This window comes from Mauremys reevesii, linkage group 1 (assembly GCF_016161935.1).
Source record: "Mauremys reevesii isolate NIE-2019 linkage group 1, ASM1616193v1, whole genome shotgun sequence".
In the NCBI taxonomy this organism is placed as follows: domain Eukaryota; kingdom Metazoa; phylum Chordata; order Testudines; family Geoemydidae; genus Mauremys; species Mauremys reevesii.
Genome location: NC_052623.1, coordinates 239,942,838 through 239,959,030, shown reverse-complemented (window position 1 = coordinate 239,959,030; position 16,193 = coordinate 239,942,838). Strand labels below are relative to the sequence as shown.

At 40.5% G+C, this 16,193-nt stretch overlaps 1 protein-coding gene across 4 annotated transcripts in view; it reads left to right on the top strand.

Moving 5' to 3' along the window:
• RASSF8 (Ras association domain family member 8) overlaps positions 1-16,193 on the top strand; it is a 134,250-nt gene that overhangs the window by 91,448 nt on the left and 26,609 nt on the right. The window contains exon 1 of one of the 4 annotated variants that reach the window (XM_039497168.1): positions 13,784-13,843. The exons of the other annotated variants lie outside the window; for them this stretch is intronic. The gene's annotated coding sequence lies outside the window, so the exon portion shown is untranslated. Of the gene's footprint in view, positions 1-13,783; positions 13,844-16,193 lie in introns of those variants that run through there. 4 annotated transcript variants of the gene reach the window in all.

Genomic DNA, 16,193 nt, shown 5'->3' with positions numbered 1-16,193 from the left:
GAAGAGCCACAGTAGCTTAACAACCATGTAAAAGAAGCAGTGAGAGATAAAAAGGCATCTTTTTTTAAAGTGGAAGTCAAATCCTAGTGAGGTAAAAGGAAAGGAGCATAAACACTGCCAAATTAAGTGTAAATATGTAATAAGAAAAGCCAAAAAGGAGTTTGAAGAACAGCTGGCCAAAAACTCAAAAGGTAATAACAAAATGTTTTTTAAGTACATCAGAAGCAAGAAGCCTGCTAAACAACCAGTGGGGCCCCTTGACGATCGAAATACAAAAGGAGCGCTTAAAGACAATAAAGTCATTGTGGAGAAACTAAATGGATTCTTTGCTTCAGTCTTCATGGCTGAGGATGTTAGGGAGATTCCCAAATCTGAGCTGGCTTTTGTAGGTGACAAATCTGAGGAACTGTCACAGATTGAAGTGTCACTAGAGGAGGTTTTGGAATTAATTGATAAACTCAACATTAACAAGTCACCAGGACCAGATGGCATTCACCCAAGAGTTCTGAAAGAACTCAAATGTGAAATTGCAGAACTATTAACTGTGGTTTGTAACCTGTCCTTTAAATTGGCTTCTGTACCCAATGACTGGAAGATAACTAATGTAATGCCAATATTTTAAAAGGGTTCTAGAGGTGATCTTGGCAATTACAGACGGGTAAGTCTAACATCAGTACCAGTCAGATTAGTTGAAACAATAGTAAAGAATAAAATTGTCAGACACATTGAAAAACATAAATTGTTGAGCAAAAGTCAACATGGTTTCTGTAAAGGGAAATCATGTCTTACTTATCTATTTGTGTTCTTTGAAGGGGTCAACAAACGTGGACAAGGGGGATCCAGTGGACATAGTGTACTTAGATTTCCAGAAAGCCTTTGACAAGGTCCTTCACCAAAGGCTCTTAGTAAATTAAGTTGTCATGGGATAAGAGGGAAGATCCTTTCATGGGCTGAGAAATGGTTAAAAGACAGGGAACAAAGGGTAGGAATAAATGGTCAATTTTCAGAATGGAGAGGGGTAACTAGTGGTGTTCCCCAAGGGTCAGTCCTAGGACCAATCCTATTCTACTTATTCATAAATGATCTGGAGAAAGAGGTAAACAGTGAGATGGCAAAGTTTGCAGACTATACTAAACTGCTCAAGATAGTTAAGACAACAAAATGGCAAAAGAAATGTAATGTGGATAAATGTAAAGTAATGCACATTGGAAAAAATAACCCCAACTATATATACAATATGATGGGGGGTTAATTTAGCTACAGCTAATCAGGAAAGATATCTTGGCGTCATCGTGGATAGTTCTTGAAGACATCCACGCAGTGTGCAGCGGTAGTCAAAAAAGCAAACAGGATGTTGGGAATCGTTCAGAAAGGGATAGCGAATAAGACAGAGAATACCTTACTGCCCTTATGAAAAACGATGGTACTCCCACATCTTGAATACTGCATACAGATGTGGTCTCATCTCAGAAAAGATATACTGGCATTAGAAAAGGTTCAGAGAAGGACAACTAAAATGAGTAGGGGTTTGGAACAGTTCCCATATGAGGAGAGATTAAAGAGGCTATGACTTTTCAGCTTGGAAAAGAGGAGACTAAGGGGGGATATGCTAGAGGTATATAAAATCATGAATGATGTGGAGAAAGTGAATAAAGAAAAGTTATTTATTTGTTCACATATTATAAGAACTAGGGGCCACCAAATGAAATTAATTAGCAGCAGGTTTAAAACAAATAAAAGGAAGTTCTTCACACAGCACACAGTCAACCTGTGGAACTCCATGCCTGAGGAGATTGTGAAGGCTAGGACTATAACAGGGTTTAAAAGAGAACTAGATAAATGCATGGAGGTTAAGTCCATTAATGGCTATTAGCCAGGATGGGTAAGGAATGGTGTCCCTAGCCTCTGTTTGTCAGAGAGTGGAGGTGCATGGTAGGAGAGAGATCACTTGATCATTACCTGTTAGGTTCACTCCCTCTGGGACACCTGGCATTGGTCACTGTCAGTAGACAGGATACCGGGCTAGATGGACCTTTGGTCTGACCCTGTATGGCCATTCTTATGTTCTTATTAATCTAAATTAATTTTGGCTAGAAAGAAGATAGGGGGGTGTGGTGGAATTCTTAGCTTTTGGTACAGAGTTTAGAACCTCATACTTCTGAATGCATCTGCAACCATATCAAAATTCAAAGGGTTACAGCATATGGAGAGACACATTAGAAAAGAGGTTAGACTAGAAGCTGTGCTTTTTTTCCTACAGGTTTCCTTTGAGCATTTATCTTTTAATGTATGTTTTGACAGAGTGCAGCAGTTATTGTGTGGCTGACAGTAGATTATGGTATTGTTTGTTTAGGATTCAGAAGACTGGTATTAGATTGCTGGTTGTCAGCAAAGTGCAGGATATCCCACATGGTGTTTGCACATGGAAACAATATGACCACAGGCCCAGCCAGCACTGGAATTCAGATAAAGTGATACTGTTCTCTCTAGCTTTTATATTTCTGTGAAGAGACCTAAAATGTATTGAAGCTTTTGAATGTGGCCTTATGCTGCCGTTTGAGAATTTTAACTTTGTGAAATCATAAACTTCAGTTATGACTTCGCGATAACATTTTTAGGTCTTTATGGATATGCAGTTTAAAAACAATACAACAAATAAAATGCATTATCAAATTAAATTCTTCTGAATGGTTTCTAATTTAAACCCGCTGACCCTACCTGTTTCGTGTTGCAACTAGGATGTCACTAGTCAATTTCACTAAGTGAAAGAACTGTAAATAAATGGACAAATTAGACTTCAACCTCAACTGGTTTTTTTTTTTTGTTTTTTTTTAATTAAGGGTCTTTTTCTTCTGTGGGTTACTCCTATTTAGGGGAGTGGAAACTCAGCTGTTTCCATGCATGGAATTTCTTTCTTTCTCATCCTTCCATTGGGTGGGGAGGGGACAAGCTTGACCACCTACATAGGGTGTAAATCCCATACCAAAAACAACTTCCCTTGCCACAGAACTTCTGTATCCTCCAGCAGAGGTTCTCTGGGAGGGAAAACAAGAGCTCTGAGTCTGCTTTGTGTATACCTCCTTGCAATTTGTGTGCAGCAGTGAATTCTTGTTTATTATTTGTATGTTTTTTTCTTTTTTTAAAAAAAAAAGAAAAAAAGTACTACCAACTGCGTTGCATTGCCCATGTTGAGGTTTTTAAAATGCTGAACAATTCCCTGGGCAATGATGTCAGTGTTTCAGGTTGAAGTTCAAGCAGTCCAGCTTGCCTAAAAGAGTTACATGTCAGTTCCAGTCATGATGAAAACACATTAATGATTATTTGAATCACCGCTATGGGCTTCAAGGCAGGAAAAGAGCTCTCCTTTGAGAGCTGGGACTTAATCTTTCCTTCCAAAATGTAGGTGAACTAGCTTAATTTTTTAACTCCTTTAACAAAACAGCTAGAAGGGCTGCTCCCTACTAAATCAGCACATACATTGGAGGGAGCTGAGAGAGCCTTGTGTGGGTTTCAGGAAGGGCTTACATGCTCTTCCCATGACCAGTGATAGGCTGCCTTGGAATCCAAACTTTTTTCAGTTCCCTAGCTTCAGATTGATCAAATCACTAAATGCAATTGCATCTATTCAGAAAATGACCATTTCTAAATGATAGTAACTTTCTCAAAGAACTTGCACATGGGATACCATATGTGCACAATTTACTTTTTATGCAAAATCATTTTGTTCCATATTATCATTGTTTTTGCTCATTATCATTATATTATATTTGCTCCATATTATCATTATCATTATTATTATTAATTATTATTATTTGTATTTTGGTAGTCCCTGGGGCCTCAGTCATGGGCCAGGGCCCCATTATGCTAGGTGCTGTACAAACACATAATAAAATGATTGTCCCTGCCCTAAGTTTACAATACAAGTATAATGTTAGAGACAACAGTTGGATCCAACAGACAGAGAGGGGTTGTACAAGGAGAGGCAAAACTGGTCAGCATGAAAAGCAGTGGTCCTAGCCCACCGGCTGCCCAAATAGTGTTGAGGTTTTTGTAGGCATTGCATCAGATGAGCATGTTAAGGAGGGATTTGAAGGAGGACAATAAGGTGGCTTGTGTAAGAGGCAGCAGGAGAGAATGCAATGGTGCCATGTAATCAGTTGGTCGGGGCTCAACCCTCCAGCGGGCAGGAGGGGAGCCACTCCGACTCACTTCTTGTCTCCTGTTAGTCTGCTTGAGTGACAGGGAACAATGTTAGGAGGCCCAGGCCCTCTGGAGCAGGGGCTGGGCAACAGCAGTACACGTAGGCCCAGGCCCTCTGGAGCAGGGGGCTGGGCAACCACCGTACAAAGCAGGCCCAGGCCCTCTGGAGCAGGGGCTGGGCAATAGCAGTACAAAAATAGGACCAGGCCCCCCGGAGCAGGGGCTGGGAAACAGCAGTACAAAAATAGGCCCAGGCCCCCCGGAGCAGGGGCTGGGCAGCAGCAAGATACAGGGCTCAGACCCTCAGGCAGGTCTGAGCAGCAGTTCAGTGTATAAGCCCAGGCCCTAGCTCAGGGCGGGGCAGCAGTTCAGGTTCAGGGACTCAGGTCCTCAGTCAGGAGCTGAGCAAACCACCGGTAAGTCCAGACCTTTGGGTCGGGGTGCTGGTGTGAGGGGGGAGACTGCCACCCGTGAGTGGGGTGGCGGGGGGGACACAGGCCCACCCACTCCACTGTGTCCCAGCCCGGGGCCCTAGCAGTGGCATGGATCCATGGCAGTCAGTGGGGATCCTGGCCGCAACACACTGACATGGGCACGTCGGTGCCCGCAGCCTGACAGGGGTCGGCTACCCCCGGGCTACATTCCATTCCCCCCTCAGGGCCTACCTCGTCAGTCGCACTGGGTTCAGGCCAGTCCGTCTGCATCGGCTCCTCTGCTTTTATATTTCTGTGAAGAGACCTAAAATGTATTGAAGCTTTTGAATGTGGCCTTATGCTGCCGTTTGAGAATTTTAACTTTGTGAAATCATAAACTTCAGTTATGATTTCGCGATAACATTTTTAGGTCTTTAGGATGTAATTTAATAGTGAAAAGTGCAAGGTCATGCATTTAGGGATTAATAAGAAGAGTTTTTGTTATAAGCTGGGGAATCATCAGTTAGAAGTAACAGAGGAGGAGAAGGGCCTCGGAGTATTGGTTGATCACAGGTGACTATGAGCCGCCAATGTGATATGGCCGTGAAAAAAGCTAATGCAGTCTTGGGATGCATCAGGCGAGGTATTTCCAGTAAAGATAGGGAGGTGTTAGTACCATTATACAAGGCACTGGTGAGACCTCATCCGGAATACTGTGTGCAGTTCTGGGGTCTCGTGTTTAAAAAGGATGAATTCAAACTGGAACAGGTACAGAGAAGGGCTACTAGGATTATCTGAGGAATGGAAAACCTGTCTTACGAAAGGAGACTCAAAGAGCTTGGCTTGTTTAGCCTAACCAAAAGCAGGCTGAGGGGAGATATGATTGCTCTCTCTAAATATATCAGAGGGATAAATACCAGGGAGGGAGAGGAATTATTTAAACTCAGTACCAATGTGTACCCAAGAACAAATGGATATAAACAGGCCATCAGGAAGTTTAGACTTGAAATTAGATGAAGGTTTCTAACCATCAGAGGAGTGAAGTTCTGGAACAGCCTTCCAAGGGGAGCAGTAGGGTCAAAAGACGTATCTGGCTTCAAGACTAAACTTGATACGTTTATGGAGGGGATGGTATGATGGGATAGCCTAATTTTGGCAATTAATTGATCTTTGACCATTAGCGGTAAATATGCCTAATGACCTGTGATGGGATGTTAGATGGGGTGGGATCTGAGTTACTACAGAGAATTCTTTCCTGGGTGTCTGGCTGGTGAGTCTTGCCCACATGCTCAGGGTTTAATTGATCGCCATATTTGGGGTCGGGAAGGAATTTTCCTCCAGGGCAGATTGGCAGAGGCCCTGGGGCGTTTTCGCCTTCCTCTGCAGCAGGGGGGATGGGTCACTTGCTGGAGGATTCTCTGCAGCTTGAAATCTTTAAACCATGATTTGATGACTTCAGTGGCTCAGAAATAGGTTAGGGGGTTTGTTGTGGGAGTGGGTGGGTGAGATTCTGCGGCCTGCGTTGTGCAGGAGGTCAGACTAGATGATCATGATGGTCCCTTCTGACTTTAAAGTCTATATCTGACTCCCTCTAAATGGAAAATACCAGATTTAAGAGGGATTCCAGTATTAGGTGACATGGTCACATGTCCCTGTGAGACCCCATTCTTCATTACCCACAGGCTGGCCCACACTTACACATGAAGGCTTGCAGGTAAATAAACCATTTACAACCAATTGTCCTAGTCAATAGGAGCCATCAAGACTCTAAATCACCATTAATGGCCTACACTTTGCCTAATTACAATAGGACCTCAGAGTTATACTTCATATTTCTAGCATCCATGCATACGAATAGGATAAACACTCAGTAGATTATAAGCTTTATAATGATTCCATACAAGAGACCTTTTGCATAAAGCATATTCCAATTACATCATATTCACATTCATAAGTATATTTTCATAAAGCATATGGAGTGCAACGTCACAGGGCATATGGAGTGAAGGGCCTTAAAATGAAGATGAGTGGCTTGTGGCTGATGCAGCGGAGAAAGAAAGGAGACGCTGGATAGACTCAGTGAGAGGGGTGACACAGTTGAAATGAAGACTATAGTAGGTCAAAATATTTTCATCTAAATGTTTTTCTAATGAAAAATGCCCTTTGGCAAAACTGAAATTTTCTGGAGGAAAACTTCGATTTTGCTGTAAAATTTTGATTATTTATTTTTCCAACAGGCAAAATTGAAATGACAACTCCTCTGGCTGCCCACTAGGGAGGATCTTGTCAAAGTTCTGAGTTTAGAGAGGCAGAATGGTGGAGTGACCATCAGCCTATCCCCTCACTCTGGGAGGTGGAGAGTGGAGCAGCCAGGCTCTGCCTCTCCAGCAGATGATAGAACGTTCTTGGCAATTTTGCAAAGGAGTATTTTATGAGCTCTCATCTCTTTTGTATTGCATTTGTGTTAATAGCAGGACCAGTGGAACTAACTCCATATCTCCCAGCATGGAATTGGAGTACCTAGGAGTATCTAACCTATTGCCCTATATTAACTTTTTTTTTCTGCGTGGAAATTTGCCTAGATGAAAAAACTCAATTAAAAAAAATCTTAACAATTGCCTAGAGATGTGAAATACTTAATTGACGCAGGTGACCCTTATAAATAGGGGATGGAAAAGCACAGAGAAGTTTGTTCTTTTTGTTCTGGGGGAATTGTGAAAGTAAGTGCAGCCAACAAAACAAAATTTAGAAAGGGAACTTTTTCCCTTCTCTCCTCTCTGCCTAGTCACTTTATTTAACTCATGTTGTTTCAGGTTAGTTTGTTTTAAAAACACCCTTGTGGAAATTAAATTATATCCTGGTTTGCCCTGTTATACAGGCATACCCTGAGGCCCTTTTCCCTTAAGGGCTTCTGAGTTGGTAACTTGGAACTTCTTAGACAATTATCTATTTAAGGAATGATGTGACCGTCTAATACTGAAGAAAATTGTTAAGAGTCTGTCACCATTTTAAAATCCATAGTATGCTGGTTGAGCTGTAAATGCCTTGCTTTATTTCTGTTTCATAAACTTCATTTATTTATTTGCATTGAGATAATTTCTCCTTTTTTTAATAGTCATGTGTGCAGTAAACCATACACTTAACTGACTTTAAAATTTCTAAGCCAATTCCTTTTAAAAAATAAACTTTGTAAGGCCTATTTTTTTAGATATCTTCAGGGAAAGACTTAAGGTTGAGATGTCAGTTCATTCCACACCTGTAACTGTCTCAAAAAATTTAGTGGTTGAGGGTGACATTTTCTTATGTTTGGGCCTGAGCCTAAGAAGTAGGGGAGGTGTGGTTAGGGGTTCTGTGGCTTTTTTAAGCTTCATCAATTTGCATTAATCTTTCATGTTAGAGGATGGAAACATTTTTTCCACCTGTTAATTTTTTTCAGAAGCTTTTTCCTCTTGACTGAAAACTGCTGTCTAGAAATAAAGAACTTGGCAGATACTGCATGTGTTCCTGAATGAACAGTAAAGAATTGACTTAACTTCACAGAAACAAGGGTTAAACTACTTATTGTTGAAACTGAGTTGGTTATTTCATTAGTGCTTTGGTCTAAATGCAGGCAATTATTGTGGACAAATGTCTTCACTCAAATTCCTGACAAGGTCTTAAGCAATTGCAGACATCATGTACAGGGGATATTGTGAACTGTGAACAAACAAGAATTGTCTGCCTTGATTAATGTTTTGTGAAGCCCATTAAGAAAATAACCTGCTCCCTACAGTAATGGGAAGAAACACCATTATGAATTGAGGATATTTGGAGGGATAAACTCAGGATGTACTTGTGGCATGATGGGAATTTTGAAGCCGTTTGCATACATTGTAGTTCAGTTGTCTTTATAAATCTTTTTGTGCTGCAATAGAATTAGTTCCCTAGACTCAGCTTTTTTAATACCAAACCATTCTTTTCCAGATCACATTAAATTGTACAAATATGGACCACATGCATAAGCCCTTCCAGAAGTTACCTCCATTGAAAGTTGCTATTTTTCAGTAGCGTTGCATTTGCTACATAGGTTCAGAAAATTCTCCATATAAAACAAAGGAAGTGAGATTTTAGGGGCCCAGGAGGTCACCACAGTGTAGTGAATTTATCTGTTGACTTATGGAATGACTTATGCTGAAATTGATATTAAGTGTGTGTGTGTGTGTGTGTGTGTGTGTGTATGATTGGTTGGGTAGTTGTATAGTTAGTGCTGGAAGAAAAGTTTGGATTGATACCTCTGGAGAGTGACATCTTCTGTCCACTAAACAGGTGAAACCCAGATAGCATCAGTATAAGCTTCCCTATGTTACAACAGCAACACACCCCATCCCAGATCTGCAGAGCTGAGATATTTACTTTCCATGCCCATTTAATCCTTGATCTCTGTTAGACTTGCCAATTAAAACCAGTTGTGCCAATGGTTTTGTAATTTGGGCACCTGGAATGTGGACTGATGCTATCAGTTTTTCTCACAGTACAACAATCCCTCATCAGATGGTTACTACCAAACTGAGCCAGATTCAAAGTGGTGACTCAGGATGTGAATGGTTTCAGATCCTGTTCACTAGCAGTCCTCACCTGAGTCTGAGCCAAACATGTATAAAAATAAATTTGCTTGCAGCTCCCCAAAATGATCCAATTAATGTATGGAATACGTTTTTGATTTGCTGGTACCTATCTTTGTGCTTTAGATTGTCTGTTTCAAGACTCTGGGCTGCTCTGAGATCTGATGCAGTAGATGGAAATGACAATCACTGGAGCTCAGTGGTATGTCTGAGTTAAGCCTGAAAACCTTTCCCCTTTGTGCCTGAGGTCAGGAGTGATATTAGAACAGAGCATTTTTTATATTTAGGCTTGACAGAGGGAGAACCTTGGCTCCAGATTGTTTTTGTTCTTTTTGGATTAAGTATATATGTGTGTTTTTTAAAGTAATGTTACAAATGCTAAAGTTCCATTCCCAATAGTGGCAAAATAAAACAAGGGAATTAAATAGGTCACCTGTTCCATTAGTATACCTTCTGTTTTGTTTCCTTGCAATACATTTTGTGATGCTTCTAGGGTACTCTGAGATGTGTCCAAGTGTGCCAAACCTCATTGCACCTTGACTCCTATATTTTGAAGCACTGCAGCAAGGATTGAATGAGCTGCTTTTGAAACTATTATCAGTACAAACTATTGGCCAAATACAATGGCAGTGGGTAGGCTTGGTTCTGTATAGGCAGATGGACTTTAAATTCGCTCTGCAATTGTAAGGCTTTAAAGCCATCCTGTAGAGAATCTCACGTCATGGTCAGCTTGATTCAGTGCTAAGTGCAGTCGCGGGTCAGCCTTACACAACACTGTAGCCAATCACCAGCCAGCAGGAGTGAGAGGAGGGGTCAACAAACGTGGCCTCCGCCGTAGCGCTGCTGCATCTGTTCCAGCAGCATCTTCATAGGGTAGGAAGAGCTAGACATGCTGATGCGGTCTTCAGCTCAGTCATGAGGGCACAGTAGGGAAATGACTACAGGCTCCACCTTTCCCACTGACACCAGGAATGCAGTAAAGAAGGGGAAGAGACAATGCTGAACTAAGGCACCTGATCAGCAGGCTTCAGTCAACATGGCCAGCTGGTGATGGGATGTCTCTGCAAGGCTTTCTTTCTCAAGGGAGAGGGAAGCAAAAATCATGTACTAGGAGAGGGCCAAGAATGAAAAATAGGGACCAGAGGGAGGATAGAAGGAGCAGGGGGTGCTAAGATGGTGGGGGGAAGCAGATATGTGAATAAAGAAAACGACAAATCCCAAGGTTGTGGGTGAAGGTGGGAATTGAAGAGACAGAAATTAAAATATTGAAGTAAATGTTAGGGTAGGAGGAGGATTTGAGTGTTTCAGTTACCAATCCAGCTGACTATGGCAATCCATGCCCCCTTCATCCAAAAAGAAAAATTCTCCCTGCCCAATTGTAAAGGGGAGATTCTGCCATCTCCCCATCTCTACAACAGAAAAATAAAATTGAAACCTAATGAGAGAGAGGAAATCTTCTATAATCAGGAAGAACTTTTAGTGCAGGCTTGCTGTGGATTCTGTTGTTCTGAGGCAATGCTTTATTTCCTCAATTCCGTGCAGCACCGTTAAGGATGCCAAACGAGTTAAGAGCATAATGATGCAGCCAACTGCTGCTAGATTGCTACTTGTGATGTTCCCTAGATGCAAGCCAGCTAAATATCTTGTATCAGAAACAACAATCCTTGGGGTTTGGGTAGGCCTCTGTCCTTGTCTGGAGGTGAGACTCCCTGAAGGTGGGGTGCTTTATTGCTAGGGAACACCTCTTCCAGTTAATGGAGAGTTCTGATAGCCTTTTATATCAGGGCTTTCTGGCACTGCTACAGCCAAAATTTCCTTTGTCCTGGTCCTGCATGACTTCTGAATGGAATTGATTTTTATCTTAGCATGGATATGAGTTAGGCCTGTGAGCAGTGCTTAATTTGTAATGAAAGAGGTGCCAGGGCTCAACCAATTTTTTTACTTTCATAACTGACATGACAAGCCCAGAGGTGCCAGGGGTATGAACTGCCAAGCCTAGAGGTATCGGGGCTAAGACTTGGCACAAATTAAGCATTGCCTGTGAGGCAAGTTTCATCATTTCTCCCCATCCACCCTACTCTACCCCATCCTTATCTTCAAGGATTCATTAGGCAATGCTGATAGCCTCAGAGACCTTAAGTTGTTGAAAGGGATGATAAGCTGAGAGTTCTCTTGTGACCCACCAAAAATGTGGAGGCTTGAGATACCTTCGGTAGGCAGGTATTTTCATTTTCATGTCCAAAGCTAGCTCAGGCAGATGAGGTGCAACATAAAACTATGTACAAGAACCAAGTAAAACATTGCAGAAAAGAGACCTCATAGTTGGTCTCCTGAATCAAATGTGTAATCAAAAGGATTTTACTGGTGAGATAGATAGAACCTTACAGGATCTTTCCCATTCACCATATTGTGCAGGAAGCTTAGCTAAATATTAGCTGTCTTGTTCCTAATGGCAAGTTCACCATTCCCAATCATCTAGAAAATGTTACTTTCTTCCTGGATACCAGAAATCCTGCGCTGGGGGAACAGTCTTTCTTCCCTGTCCATCAGTGGTAATGCCATATCCTTGTATATTATTTCAAAAGAGCTTGACAGACTCTCTTGCCTGTAACCTAGTCTAGATGTAGGGGAGGATTAAGGCAAGGTATTTGGGATCCAGATTCTGATGCAGTAGAATGTCATTGAGTAGCAGAAGGCACTGCCCACAGCTGACTAGTGGTGTGGATGGAACCTGGGAGTTGGGGGAGGAGGAGTTGTGCGCTGGTTCTGGTCACATTATTTAGGTCAAATCGCACAAGAAGGTGCAGCTTTGAGTGAGGCAAGAAAGGAAGGAATAGAGAGGAAAGATTTGGTAAACTCTTGGCCAATATAGTGCTAATCTACTCCGACCTAGTAGTAAAGTAATTTATATAGCTGAGTGGTGTGCTAGTTTCTTCATAGTCAAGAAGATGACCAGGGGTGTGCTACTGAAGTCAGCAGGAATTCTGCCATTGATTTCAATAGAACCAGGAGTTCACCCCAATCTCAGTCCAGAAATACCCTCAATCTAAATGGACAATGTAGAGATGAGGGATGGTATGAAACTGCCATATTAATTTTAAATTATCAGAAATGATTAACTCTTCTGGGGAAGGGCTAGGTTTTATAGATATTTATTATGAATTACTTTTCCACAGCACCTGAAAGAGTGAAAGGCACTTCAGAGAAGGCACAAAAATAGGATATCTATTCCAATAGGCTAGCAGTCTATAGCATAGCTGTGCAGGTGACAAACCAGTAGTGAAGGGATGCTGTGGGATAGAGGATAACAGCAATATAGTTAGTATACTCACATAGAGTGGCACTTCAATTTTTTTCCTTTAGAAAATAAGAAAATATGAAGATCTAAGACAGAATGGGACAAAGGGGGGCCTTAAGGGAAAGGGTTTGAGCATGGTGAACCAGAGTAAGTGAGGAGATCCAGCTGAACCAAAATCCTGGACCTAAAACATACAAGAACTTTAGGACATATCTGATGAGAGCCATACTATGACTCATGCCCATCTCCTGTACAGATAAGCGTCAAACCTCCTTTGGTATAGAAATATTATAGAACAATATGAGTCATCCTCACCGCTCTTTCCAATCCTTGCTAAAACCAGGAACTAGGGCAACATGGCACAGATTTTTATTTTATTAGTTGAATTATATTCACACATCCAAGGTAGCTGAAGTTCGCTTTCCATTTAGTCAAGAGGTTCAAGCTAGTTCTTATTTTTATCCAGTCCTAGTTCAGGTGACTAATTTATATGTTATTCAAGGCAAGAGCTGAGGCAAGAGTTATGTTCTGTGTTTGCCTAGTCCCAACACATTTTGAGCACTAACTCCATAATATATATATAGAGAGAGGTTTTTTTTTTGCTACCAGCACATACCTCACTGAGAAGGTAGAAAAACCAATAACTGAACAATATTAAGAGTTTGCTGGCAACAAACAATGACTTGAATAAGTGTGAGACGGGGGAAGGGAGGAACAAATTGTAATAGAAAAGGTAGTCTAGCCTCATAAATGAGTGGATCTTTTGGGAAGAGAGATGGTATTAAAGGCCAAAAGATTTTTCTCCTTTCTCAACCATTATACTATAAAAAGTTTACAGGAGTCTTATAATCCAGATTCATTCCACATTACATTAGGTTGATAATGGTTTAGCTTTATTTGGAAGCATGTAATATATATGAAATCACTACATCAGACCATAATGTCCGAAGTCCATGTGTGCGTTCCATTTGGCAGATGTTAGGAAGCTTGACATATTAATGTCTTTGGTGATCATGCATTCGGTTCTGTGTGTGGGCCCTGATGCCATGCTGATTGAAGCACGTACAATAAACTGCTTTCGTTGTTTTGCTTTCCTTTTCCTGTTTGTTCCAGTAAGGTTATTTGGCCCTCTTAAATTTCAAATGTCAGTATTTTTCTTTAACTTGAACCACTGCAAAAGAGATTTTATTGTTCAGAATATTTGATTTTTTGAAGCAGGAAGTGACTGCAATATTCTATTAAATAATCATTTTGATTTTTTTCAAATAAAGGCATTCAGAAAACGGAAATGCAAAACCGTGTGCTACACTGAATGCAGGACTGTTCATTAGGTATGTTGACTGGAGGGGGAGCACTAGCTGTCTTGCTAAATTAAAATAATACTTTGGATGTTGACAGACAGAAAAACAATTAGGGCTGTTGGATTCTTTGACGTGTGTGTTGTCACAGAGAGAGAGAACTTGTTTTCTGCCAGTAAATCTGAACTGTCCAACTCTCAGCAGTATATTAAATTAATTAGCAAAGTTCTTTACATTTTCACTTGGAATGTGAAGTCTGTTTATTTGCGAAGACAGCCTTTCCAAGAATAAACAATTAAACATGACTGATGGGACCTTTTATGAGGCTTTTCAGTCATTCCGTTATATTATGGGCCAATAAAAGACCTCCTTAGTTGATTGGTATATGGCAGTAGTCTTAACCAGATGAGCAATTTCAGTATTTGTATTAGTAATACTTCCATATGCAGGTTGTGTTTGAAATACAATTTTATGTGTGGGAAGTATATTTGTTTAAACTGTTAAATCCCGCTGTGGATTAATTTTACACGATGCTTACTGAAAAGAATGTTACTGTGCATGAAGTAGAATTCTTAAGAGGCTTGACATATATTACTTTGAGTTTAAAGAGTTGAACATATTTGAGATCTGCTTTTATTTATACATTTGGAATCAAATATTCACTAGTCCTTGTTTTTGTTTTTTGAAATACGTATTTCACACAATTGCGTTTGTGTGTGTGTGTGCTGGAGAGACTTCACAGCTGAGTCCCTCAATGCTGCTTCAGAAGGGCCTGAATCAGACTTTAGTGGGGGCTGGTTCAGGCCCTATTTGCATGTTGGGGGGGCAAAGGAAGCCCTTTGTTGGCTCTGAGTCACACCCTCCCTAATGAGGATCAGTATGCCTCCTGAACAGCACTTCAGATACCTGCCAGTTGTAACAACAAGGTGCTGGGTTTAAAACTGAATAATCTTTTCTATATTATAACTATTTGGTTACATATAGAAGCTGATAAATGTTTGCATCCTAAGAAGAATGCAATTCAGTTTACAATTTGTAAAATGGGAACTATTTAGCAGTTACTTTAAATTCTTTCTGCCCCAATTCTGCCTGCAAGCACAATTGCACTGAATCCATCAGCATCATCAAATTCCAGCTGTTTTGTGCAACCAGGCCCTCTTTTTCTTTTGCTAATCTCCTCTAAGTAACTTTCAGGTCTCTTTTCTTTGTCCCTGTGTTGTCCACTTTCTTGATACTTTAAAAACATCTTCTCTTGTTTGATCACCCTTTATCCATGTGGGATTACACAAATATTTCAGTTTCCTTTGCAGAATTAACTTGGTTTATTTTTCTCCATCTGTTATATAATTCAGCTGTCATTTACGATTTAGAAGGCAGACCAACATCACTAGTATCATATCTTAAGCCATCTAGGTAATGCTTCCCTGGAGTTTACTTTGAAGTCTTTGAAATTCAACATCTTCACTGTCCTGGCAAGAAATTAACTTTTTGTGGGACATAATCCAGACAGATTTGTTTCAGCTCTCTCTCTCACACTCACAACCTTGGAAAGCTAAACTGTTGCAAAACCACATTTATTCAGAGCTGTAGTTTGAAACTAAAGCTGACAACCCTTGCATGGTTCGACTGCTGTTAATGAGGAGTAGGTTTATACCGGCAGCCGATCACAAGGAATGGGCAAGGAACAAACTGTTTTTATGAGGTGCTCACAAATTAGTTGTCCCAACTTTTTGTCTGCTGTTCCTGTACTTCAGTTCCATTCTTTCCAATGCTAGCATAGTGATGAATTTGGGAATAAATTTTATATTGCATTTCTGTTTACTCAAAATTAAATTTTAAAATTGAAGAGGAGTATCTTCTCCCCCCTCCCTTGAAGTTTGTTTTTAATGTTGGATGTGGTGGTGATAGAATGCAATGGGCCAGTTCTTCAGCTAGAGTAACCTGGCATATTTTCACTGAAGGCAATGGAGATGCACTGAATTATGCCAGCTGCAGATTGGTGCAGTTTGTCTCTGTTTTGGTAATGTATTCAATGCAATATATGTGAAAGGTTCAGGATTTTTATTTATTTTTCTCACTTTTATTTTAGGAATTTCTTTCTGCCCATTTCTCAAAATGTTGAATGTTCTGTTTGTAAATACTTGCCAAGTACTATATGGTAGGCAAAAAAAACTTGTATGAAACCTTAAACTTTATTACTTTAGAGTAAATTGATGTAGCTGGGGGAAAAGAGGAGAGCGAGTAAAGAGACACTGGTAAAATTAAAATCATATTTTAAAAAAACTGTTAGTAAAACTGCAGGTTATTAAAACCATATGAATTTTTAAAATGGGGTTTACTCTCCCTTATTTCTGCTAGGTTTTTTTATTTTTATTTGGTATGT